The 11,786-nt window shown below is 42.7% G+C and overlaps 1 protein-coding gene across 5 annotated transcripts in view; it reads right to left on the reverse strand.

The window, feature by feature from the left end:
• The window catches only part of LOC138733833 (protein ARK2N-like), a 124,582-nt gene extending 113,165 nt beyond the window's left edge, over positions 1 to 11,417 (reverse strand). For all 5 annotated transcript variants that reach the window (XM_069881347.1, XM_069881345.1, XM_069881343.1 and 2 more), the window contains exon 1: positions 11,280 to 11,417. The gene's annotated coding sequence lies outside the window, so the exon portion shown is untranslated. The remainder of the gene's footprint in view (positions 1 to 11,279) is intronic.
• Positions 11,418 to 11,786: the final 369 nt, after the last annotated feature.

Genomic DNA, 11,786 nt, shown 5'->3' on the forward strand with positions numbered 1-11,786 from the left:
CAAGAAGTCTTTTTCAACCTGGTGATTCTATGATTCTATTTAGTTCAACTTGAAAAATGCATAGATCAGAGCAGAAGAGAATCCCATTCCTTTCTTGCCAATCACTTTCCTAGTAACAGTACTAGAAAAGATAATGCTACAGTAAGACTGGTTTCTTAAATGAGAACAACATAGCACTGAAAAATAAGCTGTGATGCTTACAGACACAGATGGTTACTTTGACATTTCTGAGTGATGTCTTTGTCCTTTTTCTGATGCACAGATACTGTACTGATGATTTTAAAAGACAATTCTGTAAAAATTTTTGTGTGGGATTTTTCCAACAGAAATTGTTTTCCAACCACACACAGAAAACACTAGTATGTAAAAGCTATTTAATATCTAACTATCTTTACCTGGGAAATATTTTCAAATCATGGACTCATTTGTAAAGGCACATAATTTGTGCCCTATGAAAACTGCACTTTAAACAAGAAATCTAGAAGGATTTTGAAGGTCAGATTGACAGAGAGCCCAGCTAGTCTAACAGCTCACTGCCACTAACAGGGATGGGTTTTATTCTTTTATTGCCTACTGTGCAGTCATATTCCCTTCTTTGCACCAGCACTGCTCCTTCTTTCTTGGGTAGATTCACTTCACTAAGCCAGCAGAAAACAAAACCAGAAAATAAGTGAAATATCCTGCCAGAGAAAATTTCCTGCAGGAAGATGAGGGAAGGGAGGGCAACAAACCATCCCTTTCAAAAAAAACCAAAAACTGCCTGCTGCTTGGTATCATCACACCTTGAACGCATAGGTTCCAACTACACACAGGAGAGGATACTAAGTAGTTCTTTCACAGCACTGTTTGCTCTAAGAAGAGATTTTAAGATAAAAAAAATCATTACAAAGCAAAATATTAAATTCACACAGGTGTTAGTAGCTTCCTAAAGAACAACTATAACTAAATAATATATACCACTGCACAAAGTTATATTGAAGATGTCATGCATGTCCTTTATCAATCAATAACTAGCCATACATATATCCTTCATAGTATTTTTATTTATTTTGCTTTAAGTAAAAGTTCTTCTGCATAACTGCATGTCCTGCAATGTCAGAAGAAAATGAGTTTCACCCAAACAAACAATAAGGCCTGAAATACTTAAACACCATGACACCCTAACTGTGGAGACATTTTACAGAGAAGAAAGCCTGGATGCTGCGGGACTGATTGACACTGAGCAATTCTAACAAGGCCTTGAAACAGAGAGCTGAAAGATAAACAAAGGCCAGTTCAGTGAGAAGACAGCCTTCTGATAAACAAATGCCAGCTGAAAGGAATACAAGAGCTAGTTAGGTGGGAACAAGTACCAACTGAAAGAAAAACAAAGGAAGAGAACTATCAACATAGTTAGTTTTAGTGTAACTTGGTTTCTTAGAATGCCCAGTAGTTTAGCCAATAATATGTTAGTAATAGCTTTATGGACAGCTACCTTTAACCAATAATACACTGTAGATACCCTCGTGGGCACCCAGTTATGTAACTAAAAAGGGTTTATAAAGAAACAGCTAACTCAATAAAATGTCTTTGATACATCAGATTGAAGTCCATGTGATTAATCCCCTCACCTAACCTTAATTGTACATTGTCACTTTAGCTGTTATTGACCTGATTAATGATAAAGAATGCCTGCTTATATAAAGCAAATCAGTTCTTTTTCTCAGTAGCTGTGGATATGACAGATTCTTACTTCAGAAGTATTAATATTTTCATTGCAGCTTACTGTTAAGTCACACTATTACTGACAATTCTTAATCAGTCCAACAGACCACTTCTTTTCCTTGCTTATGACTGTATCACTTTCTTACACTAGTTCTAGCAATTGTTTAAATGAAAAAAGTTGTCTAGCAGAAAATGATCTTTTAAGGCCATTTTAGCCCTGAAAGCAGTTTGAACAACCTACTTGAACCACTAGCCATTCATTTGCAAGCTGTAATTAAAAAATAAATTAAGAGAAAACATACCTATATTTTTTGCAGAAAATATCAAGTACATTATTTTAAGCTTTTGTGACTACACAAATGATTAAGTTAAACTGCACTGCTGCAGAGAATTTACTTAATTACTTGTTCAGAATATACAGATAACTACAGAGATCTTTACAGAGCATCTGCTACCTTACAGCTCCAGCATCACAGAAGTCAGTAGTTTCATCTGTTTCCAAATACGTTTTCATATTTATACAGAACTAAAGAATATAGTGGCTCATACCAACATAAACAGTTCTTTCCATCACCAGTGGATATTATCAGAGACATAAGAGAGGTAATGATAAATGTATACAACTGAGACTAATAAAATTACATAAAACAACTAACTTAAAAAATGCAAACACTCAGGCAAGTCCATCAAAAACTCCAAATCAAACACTTGATAGACCGTGTCTCTAAAGATAGTGGGTTTGGAAAGAAAAGTAGTAGCATATGACCTGGGTACTGAGGAGCTAACCATAATGCGCAAGTGTACTTCATAATACAAGAGAAACTTTTGGCAAAGATCAAAGTTATGTCCTCTTCTGACAGAGGACCGCATAACTCTGAATATGTGAAGTGCTAATTACCCTGGCCACTTCTGAAGGTTCAAAAACCTTTGTAGGTGTATCTGCATGTTGGTCGTGCTTTTTTTCTACTCAAATTGCCTTCCTTTCCATTAAAAGCTAACACACTTAATTCACCAGTGACATTCTAGCACAAACAATACTTACACACATGCCCAAAACATCTAAGTAACTAAAAACTAATCAATCCAAATAATCAGACCACTATCAGAAAAATGCTAACCTGCATCCAGACAAACACAGAAGCACCAATGCTTTCATAGAATCATAGAACGTCCCGAGTTGGAAAGGACCCACAAGGAATATCCAAGCCCAACTCCTGTCCTTGCATAGGACAATCACAAAATTCACACCACACGTCTGAGAGCATCACCCAAATGCTTCTTGAATATTGTCAGGCTTGGCACCATGACTACTTCCCTGGGGAGCCTGGTCCAGTGCTCCACCACACTCTGGGTGGAGAACCTTTTCCCAATATCCAACCTAAACCACCCCTGGCACATCTTACTGCCATTCCCTTGGGTTTAAACCAAGCTTTGATACCCCTGGGAAATGACTACATGGTGATGTCCCTGAAGGCACTCTTGGGGAGAAATTTATTAGAACATTTAGGGGCTGTGATTAAATTTGTAAAAGCAGAAATTACTCTGGAGGTAAATGATCAACAAGACATGCAAATAATAAGCTTATCTCTAGCTAGTGTGCCCACAGGAGGAAAGGTCAGCGAGGAAATCATGAACCATGTATACCCTGGGGTATGGGCCACTGATGTGCCCAGAAAAGCAAAAAATGCTCCACCTGTTGAGGTCAAATCAAAGAAGGGCGGAAGCTGGTAAAAATTATGTAATATCCCCTAAAGAGGGAAGACAGAAGAAATTTGGCCAATACCTGTCTGGAAGCCTAATGGATCATGCCAAGTGGTCCAGGACTTATGAGCTGTAAATAAAATAATAAAGACCTCTATCCAGTGGTGGCAAACCCATATCCCCTATTGACTGTATTGACACCTGAACTAACCTAGTTTACCATTTTAGACCTGAAGGATGCCTTCTTTTGCCTCCCTCTCCATGAGGCCAGCCAGAAAATATTTGCATTTGAAGGGGAGAATCCCAAAAGTGGGAGCAGAAATCAGCTTATTGGGATAGTATTACCACAGAGGTCAAACCAGCTCTACCATATCTGACAATCATCTTGCAAAAGATCTTGAGTGCTGAGAAGCCCTGTCTGAGGAAGAAAAACTGTTACAGTATGTGGACGATATCCTGATTGCCACCAGGACAAAGGAAGCTTGCATGACCTGGACAGTGAGTCTATTGAATTTTCTAGGACTCCAGGGATATCGGGAATCCAAAAGGAAGGCCCAGATAATGCAGCGCAAGATGATTTGCCTGAGCTACAAAGTGGGTGCTGGACAGAGGACTTTGGGACAAAAAGCGCAATATGCAAACTCTGAGACTGCAAACAGTGAGAGAGTTACGAATTCTTCTGGGAATGACTGGGTGGTGCTGACTGTGGCTGGACTGCTTGTTAAACTCCTGTACACACTAACAACCACTGAACAGAAACACCTTCAATGGAATAAAGGAGCTATACAGGCCTCTGAACTACTGAAAAAGGCCCTGATGTCAGCTCCGGCCTTGGGACCCCCAGATGTGAGTAAGCCATTTCTTTTTCTCCTCTAATATTGGCACAGGATCCGGGTCCGTATCACTGAGCAGTTGCATACTTCTCCAAGCAATCGGCTGCAACTGCAAAAGGTTGGCCTGGATGCCCGTGGGTGGTTACGGCCATAATACTAAGTACACAGGAAGCCTGAAAATTCACCCTGGGCCAGAGAATGATTATGTTGGTGTCCCATACAACATCTGCTGTATTGGAAGCGAAAGGCGGACACTGGCTTTTCCTACAAAGGTTCTTGAAATACCAGACTGCAATGGTAAAAAATTGGTAGTTACTAACATTGTCAATCCAGCCTCTTTTCTTAGCGGAAACACAGGGGAACCAGTACATCATGACTGACTAGAAACTACTGAGGTGTCATACTTGAGCCATCCGGACATAAAGGACAGTCCCATGGGAAGTGCTGAAGATTGGTTCATGGATGGAAGCAGTTATGTCCTAAGCAGTAAAAGACATGCTGGATATGCCATTATCACTAGTCGAGACATAACAGAGTTAGGACCTTTACCCATGAACACCTCTGCACAAAAGGCAGAGATAATTGCTCTGACCCGTGCCTTGGAGCTGGCTAAAGGCAAAGCTGGAAATATCTATACAGATTCAAGGTATGCATTCTGAGTTGCACATGCGCACAGCGCAATCTGGAAGGAAAAAGGGTTATTGAACTCACAGGGTAAACACATCAAACATGGGCATCCTGGAACTATTGGAAGCAGTCCAGCTCCCTGAGAAGGTAACAACCATGCAAATCAAAGCACAACAGAAAGTGAATTCGGAACTGGAGAGAGGAAATGAGCTGGCAGACAGAGAGGCAAAACAGGCAGCCAAAGGGGAGTTAAAAACAGAAGGGGCTCTTTCCCATAATAACATTTTAAAAAGACATCTTATTAAACACTATGATGCCTCAGGCTACCAGCATTTCATCCAACTTACTTCATTAGGAAACAGCCTCTAAAGCCCTCTTATCTTACATTGTATTTCACACAGAATTAGTAGACAGCTTCCTGACCTACTCTTTACCAATCTTTTCCCTTAATTTTTTCTTTGCCAGATTATTTGGAACTGTCTCTCTAGCAAGAATTGGCACTCCCAGAGAACAAGAAGTGGGAAGGTAAGCTGAGGGGTCAGGAGATTTCCAGCTGATGAGAAAGCCAGAGTACATAACAGTACCATCTTAACCTTACCTGGCTATCATGTTAAGCTGCTTCTTTTTACTTCAGAAAGTTTGACAATACTATTGAAGTGTACAGCACCAACCACGCACTGGTATCACGGAAGTATAGTATTACCGTGTCAGTAATTTGTTTTTCATTTGGAAAAACTGCATCATCACACAGACAACTAGTATTATGAAGTCAGGCTCTTAGTTATTCCCAGCTCTGCTATTGCAAGTCACTTGGTCTCTACCCATTTTGGATGAACGGAAGTGAAATCTACCTTCTCTAAAAGAAGCCTAGAAAGACTAATGACCAAGAACTATGAAACAAGACATTACAGCAGAAACATAGCAAGAACACTTATCCAATCATGGCCTGGCTCTTCCTGCTCATTTCCAGGAAATTTTGAAGCACCAAAGCAGAACAACATTGTGGAGAACACTGAAGAAGTCTCAACATAAACGGATTAGACTTTATAGTGAAACAAAACCACTAGCTTGAAACTCTTAAATATTCGCATTTAATTAAAAAGTGACCACCTGTTCCGCTTACGATTAAAAAGCTGTCAGATCAAGTCCTAACAGCTTTTAAGTTGTCTTCTTGGAAACCAAATATCTCAAGGCTGAAGCCTGTACACTCTTCTGCTATTTAAAGCAATTTTTGAGCATTCAAGAGACAAAACTATGTGGTCAGACAGATAAAAAAGCCTAAATAACTTCTTAAATAAAAAGAAATATTAGGCTGGATCTTTCACAATCTAAAGCTGACTCACCACACGAGCACAGGCATGTTACTTGACCTCCCCGTACGTTCAGTAATGCATCTGCAACGGCATAACAGCAGCATCTCAGTGACTGAATCGCATCTCATTTTCAGTCCTGAATGAGTAATTGATATGTGCCTGAACTACAGGAAGTCAATCATACCCATGGAGAAATTACTCTGTTGTACAGGCTCTGCTCAGGCTGATCATATACGTGAAGAGGGAACACTAACAAGTGGGAACAAACACAATTTCACATTCTACCCCTCAGCAGTAACCCTGAAAAAGCGACAAGGTATCAGTCACTCCAGCCTAGCTCTGATGTTATGATAAGGCAACTACAGAGGTTAATATTTACACTGTATGTGCACCCTTAGCAAGTTTGCAGATGACAATAAACTGGGTGAAAGTGTCGATCTGCTGGAGGGCAGGGAGGCTCTGCAAAGGGATCTGAACAGGCTGGACCGCTGGGCAGAGTCCAATGGCATGAGGTTTAACAAGGCCAAATGCCGGGTCCTGCACTTGGGGCACAACAACCCTATGCAGTGCTACAGACTAGGAGAAGACTGTCTAGAAAGCTGCCCAGAGGAGAAAGGCCTCGTGGTGCTGGTTGACAGCTGAATGAACATGAGCCAGCAGTGTGCCCAGGTGGCCAAGAAGGCCAAAAGCATCTTAGCTTGTATCAGAAATGGTGTGACCAGCAGGTCCAGGGAGGTTCTTCTCCCTCTGTACTCAGCCCTGGTGAGACCGCTCCTTGAATCCTGTGTTTAGTTCTGGGCCCCTCACCACATGAAGGATGTTGAGGCTCTGGAGCGAGTCCAGAGAAGAGCAACGAAGATGGTGAAGGAGCTGGAGAACAGGCCTTATGAGGAACGGCTGAGAGAGCTGGGGTTGTTTAGCCTGGAGAAGAGGAGGCTGAGGGGTGACCTCATTGCTCTCTACAACCACCTGAAAGGAGGTTGTAGAGAGGAGGGTGCTGGCCTCTTCTCCCAAGTGACAGGGGACAGGATGAGAGGGAATGGCCTCAAGCTCCGCCAGGGGAGATTTAGGCTGGACATTAGGAAAAAATTTTTCACAGAAAGGGTCATTGGGCATTGGAACAGGCTGCCCAGGGAGGTGCTTGAGTCACCTTCCCTGGAGGTGTTTAAGGCACGGGTGGATGAGGTGCTAAGGGGCATGGTTTAGTGTTTGATAGGAATGGTTGGACTCAATGATCCGGTGGGTCTCTTCCAACCTGGTTATTCTATGATTCTTTCATCCATTTTTCTTTTTGCTCAGAATTGCACATTTGTAGAGTTACATTCTAGACCTCAATTGCAGACTTGGAACTGCATTACGCATTAAAAACCAGGAACAAGGATGTGACAAAGACAAGACAAATTGCCACAAAAAACATACTAAGTTCCCTACAATAATACTTGCTGCTACAGATTCTGTTGTCATAATGGTTCAGCTGCTCTGGTGTTAAAGGCATAAGCATCAGATGTCTGTTGAGCTTCAATTCACATACTGGAAAAACAAGACAAGTGGTTTCCTTGTCACGTAAGCCTCAGGTTATCTAGAAGCTGTAACTGCACAGCAATGTGCATCATACCATACAACTGTATCCCAGAGCTCTGTCCCAGCCTATCCTACCCTACCCCTGCTGCTTCGTTTTTGTTTCCCCACTGCTACCGATAATGTTCAAGACAACAAAGATTTTTCAAGTTCTCGTATTTCTTTCCCAGAGCACTTGTTCTTAGGTGCAAGTTAGATGCTTGCAACTACAGTAATACAACTTTTCACTCTCATCTAGTAAACACATTATTAAATCTGCTGCTCCATTTCTGTCAGTGTTTACAGCTTTGTAAGTTGTTTAGTCAACTACAGATAAAAAACACAGAAGCCAAGATGGACCATATACCCAATTCTGTCAAAAAGTACCATCAATACACTAACTTTGAAATGTTATAGAAAATTAAAGACAGATTTCGTAAAGCTATTTATTAATTTGAAAAGTTTCCAAAGCTTTAACGCATCTAGTGGTGACATTTCAGTCAGAGGGCAACCAGACAGTTGTGAACGCTTGGTCTCTAGCCGCTTTGTGTGGTACATTGAGACTCCATCTCATTAACAGATGTTTGAGTGAAATGTTGATATACATGTGGGTCATGTCCTTGGTAGGGCAGGGAGTTGATGTAATAATATACAAGAGATAGCAAAGAAAGTGAACAACATCAAGGTAAGATGGTAAATGCGCAGCAAGGAGATGTGGGGGTCAGGATAACAAAGGCAATTATTTCCTATTGCTCCAATCAAGTTGCACCAACTTATCTCCCTAATGCTTAGTGTTCAAAGTCCCTCATGATGCTCTATATTTACTTTTTGTTCATCCAATCCTATCTTACCTCATTAATCCCCACCCCCTCCACACTGTCAGCTGCCAGCGTGCTCTGCCCATTTGCGTTGGGTGGCAGCATACAATGAGCAGCCCAAGCACTGTGGCTGGGAGGAGTTGGGAAGCCATAGCCAGGGTCCTCAAGGTTATAACGACTCTGTTGTGTTATGCAAATTAGGAAGCTGGCTGTTGAAGGCAGGCTAAGGTTAAACAATTTTATAAAAGCAGAACGAACCCCAAATAAAGCGGCTTCACTTGGATCACATTGATCGTTGCGTGTTGTCCCATTTCTTCCGTCACATTTGTCAAACGCACAAAAATTCTTCCTGCCTCTCTTTTATCAGTTAGAGCAGTGCTTGGTTTGTGTGGGTTGTGACCACTACATATCTACCCTTCTCAACTGCCTTATGGTTGGCTTCAGGTTTCTTCCCTTTTCCCCTCCCTCCACAATATCCAGTTTAACGTATCCACTCATTTCCCAACTTGTTTGTGCTCTTCAATTTCTACCAAGTAGGCATCCCTTGTGTGCAAGCCTAGATAGCTAGGCTGTACTGTAATACATATCATATATTTGCACGTGTAAGACCACAGTCCTTTCCTCTTCCCGATTTCTCAGGAATTTTACCATCATGACTTCTCACGACGCCAACTAGCAGTTCAGCTGAAGAGCAGACAGAAATAATTACACATTATAATTAAAAATTCAAGTGTTCAAAAGCTACTTGGAACCATTTTCCTCCTACTTGAGCATAAACACCATCTACCCAAACTCATATACTACCTTCTATCGCCCCCACCATCCCTCCTAATCCTCTAGGCAAAATATCAGTGTGACTGGTATACCAGAACCACAAAAAGCAGTATTTTAACGACTTTTAGTAGCCACATAACCACCCACTTTGGAGCTTCTTTTGCCAGCACCAGACCTCTCCCTAAATCACTAAACATGATAAATACTCAGAAAATGATGCTTAAAAGTGATTGCTGTTGTTCAGCCAAGTTCTCTGTACTTCATCTCACTGCTTTTGTATCATACATGGGGGGGGGGTGTTAGCAAACAGAACAAGCAACTTGGTGCTCTCCTGAGTGTTTGTTACAAACCTGCCTGCAAAGGCACTGTTTCTCCCCTCCAGAGCAACAGAGGAAGCTGGACTGTTGCGACTGCCCGACTTTCAGCTCTTATATCACAGAAACAGCAATTAAAGGCGTTAACTGGGGCAGGAGAACTACAAGATGAAGATCTCAAAAGAGCATCACATCCAGTTTCCACTTAAAGGACAAACATTAGGATTTTTAATAATTTGTTTGCTGTTCTAAGGGAAGAGCTGTTATTCTTTGTACTTAAAATTTCATCTTGAAAACTGAAAATGGTCTAGTACCTGCCTATAAGTGAAATTATTATTTGGTTTTATGCTTGACAAGTTTATTTGGTTTTATGCTTGACAAGTTTATTTGGTTTTATGCTTGACAAGTTTATTTGGTTTTATGCTTGACAAGTTTATTTGGTTTTATGCTTAACGGGGGGGGGGGGGAAGAAGGGCAATTAAGAGAAACTTTACGTTTTTAAAGAAATGCTCAAGGGTTCAAAGATTAACTACTCATTCATTTATAAAAGCTAGAATTATTTGCCAATAGAAAAAAAAAAACACAATACCAAACAGGACTGACTTGAGCCATAGCATATATATAACTAAGTTATTACAGTTATGGTTTCAGAAAGGTATCTATGGACTTTAATACAAGTAGCCTTATTCCACTATTAACAAACTAAAACATAAATATAATTAGATGCTACTTAAAGGTGGAAGCTCACTCTCCCTGCCAGCTACACAAGCCAAACCTCAAAACCCCACCAAGTGTTTCAAAATGGGGCCTTAAGTAGATGTCCAATAACTTCAATGCAAAAATAAGTTACAATACCGGAATTAAGGAAATAATTAAAATATTACAAGTCTACACAGACTGCCTTTTTCATTTTTAAAAAGAACAAGTAGGACATTTAAATTTTATATTCCCCTTCCAATATCTGTCACCAAAAGCCACAACTGCAACCCATTAGGTGTTAGGAGCTCAAGGGGAACTCAAGCTAGATAAACAATGAGCAACTTGATTTTTTCTTTTTTTCCAACATAAAATATATATTCCCACATCAACCAAAGTAAACAAATAAGAAAAAAAAATATAGAAAGCAATTACCCGCCTTGGTTTTCGAAAGGTTTTTCTCTAAACAGCTAACACAGTCCCCCAATACATCACAGAACTCCTGGGAAACACCAAGTGCCTCAAAGTTGCTTCCAGGACCTGTGTCGAGGCTTGCATCCGCTGACTCCAGACCAGGCTGTGATCCAAAAACGACGGCCGGGCTGGACTCCCACCTGCCAGGCCCCCAGGCGGGCCAGCAGTCACCCCTTACTGAGGAAGTGCCGAGAACCGCCCACCAGGGACCCACCTTTTCCTGAAGCCCCTCGGCCAGTACGGCCAAGGCCGAATTCCCTGTCCCAACGGGACTGGGCCATCGAGGCGCCGCGGGGCCAGGACCGCCCAATCCGGGACACCACCGGCCTCAGGGAAAGTAAGGGGGAATGCCAGTACCCGCCGCAGAGGGGCTAACGGCAACAGCCCCGTCCTGTGGCGCGGCGAGGCCCGGCGAGGCCCCGCCAGAGCGCACAACATGTGAACCCCAGCCGCACCAGCCCAACTCACCTGGACGACGCAGGGCCTCTCCTAGCCTCCCCCACGGAGGGCAGCAGCTAAGACATAAGCGACCAAAAGAAGCCAGGTCTCAGCCGCGGCGCCGTCGCCACTACGCGTCCCTACCGCCAGAAAAAATGTCACCGGAGGGCAGGGCGCTCCACTGCGTGGCGTCACTTCCTCCCACCACCACCAGAACAGCTGAGCACTGCGCCCCCCTCGACGTAAACGGTGCCGGGGGCGGAGCCTGTCGGCCTCGCCCGCTCCCTCCCCTCTCCCCCCACCCCCACGGCGTCCTGAGAGGAGCAGCCAGTGGGCTTCACACACCTTCACACTCACCTAGACGTTCACGGGTTTCCCGCACTTCTCGCACACTCCGGACACCCCCTACACTCGCGGGAGAGCTCCCCCAGACCTCCAGGTAGCCCCAGGCCCATCAGGTCATCGCCTGAGGGGACACGCCTCTGGACCCATGGTGGCTGTGCTGTGGAACAGAGGTGTGAGAAGCCGAGAGTGAAC

The sequence above is a fragment of the Phaenicophaeus curvirostris genome (genome assembly GCF_032191515.1).
Source record: "Phaenicophaeus curvirostris isolate KB17595 chromosome W unlocalized genomic scaffold, BPBGC_Pcur_1.0 scaffold_35, whole genome shotgun sequence".
Lineage (NCBI taxonomy): Eukaryota > Metazoa > Chordata > Aves > Cuculiformes > Cuculidae > Phaenicophaeus > Phaenicophaeus curvirostris.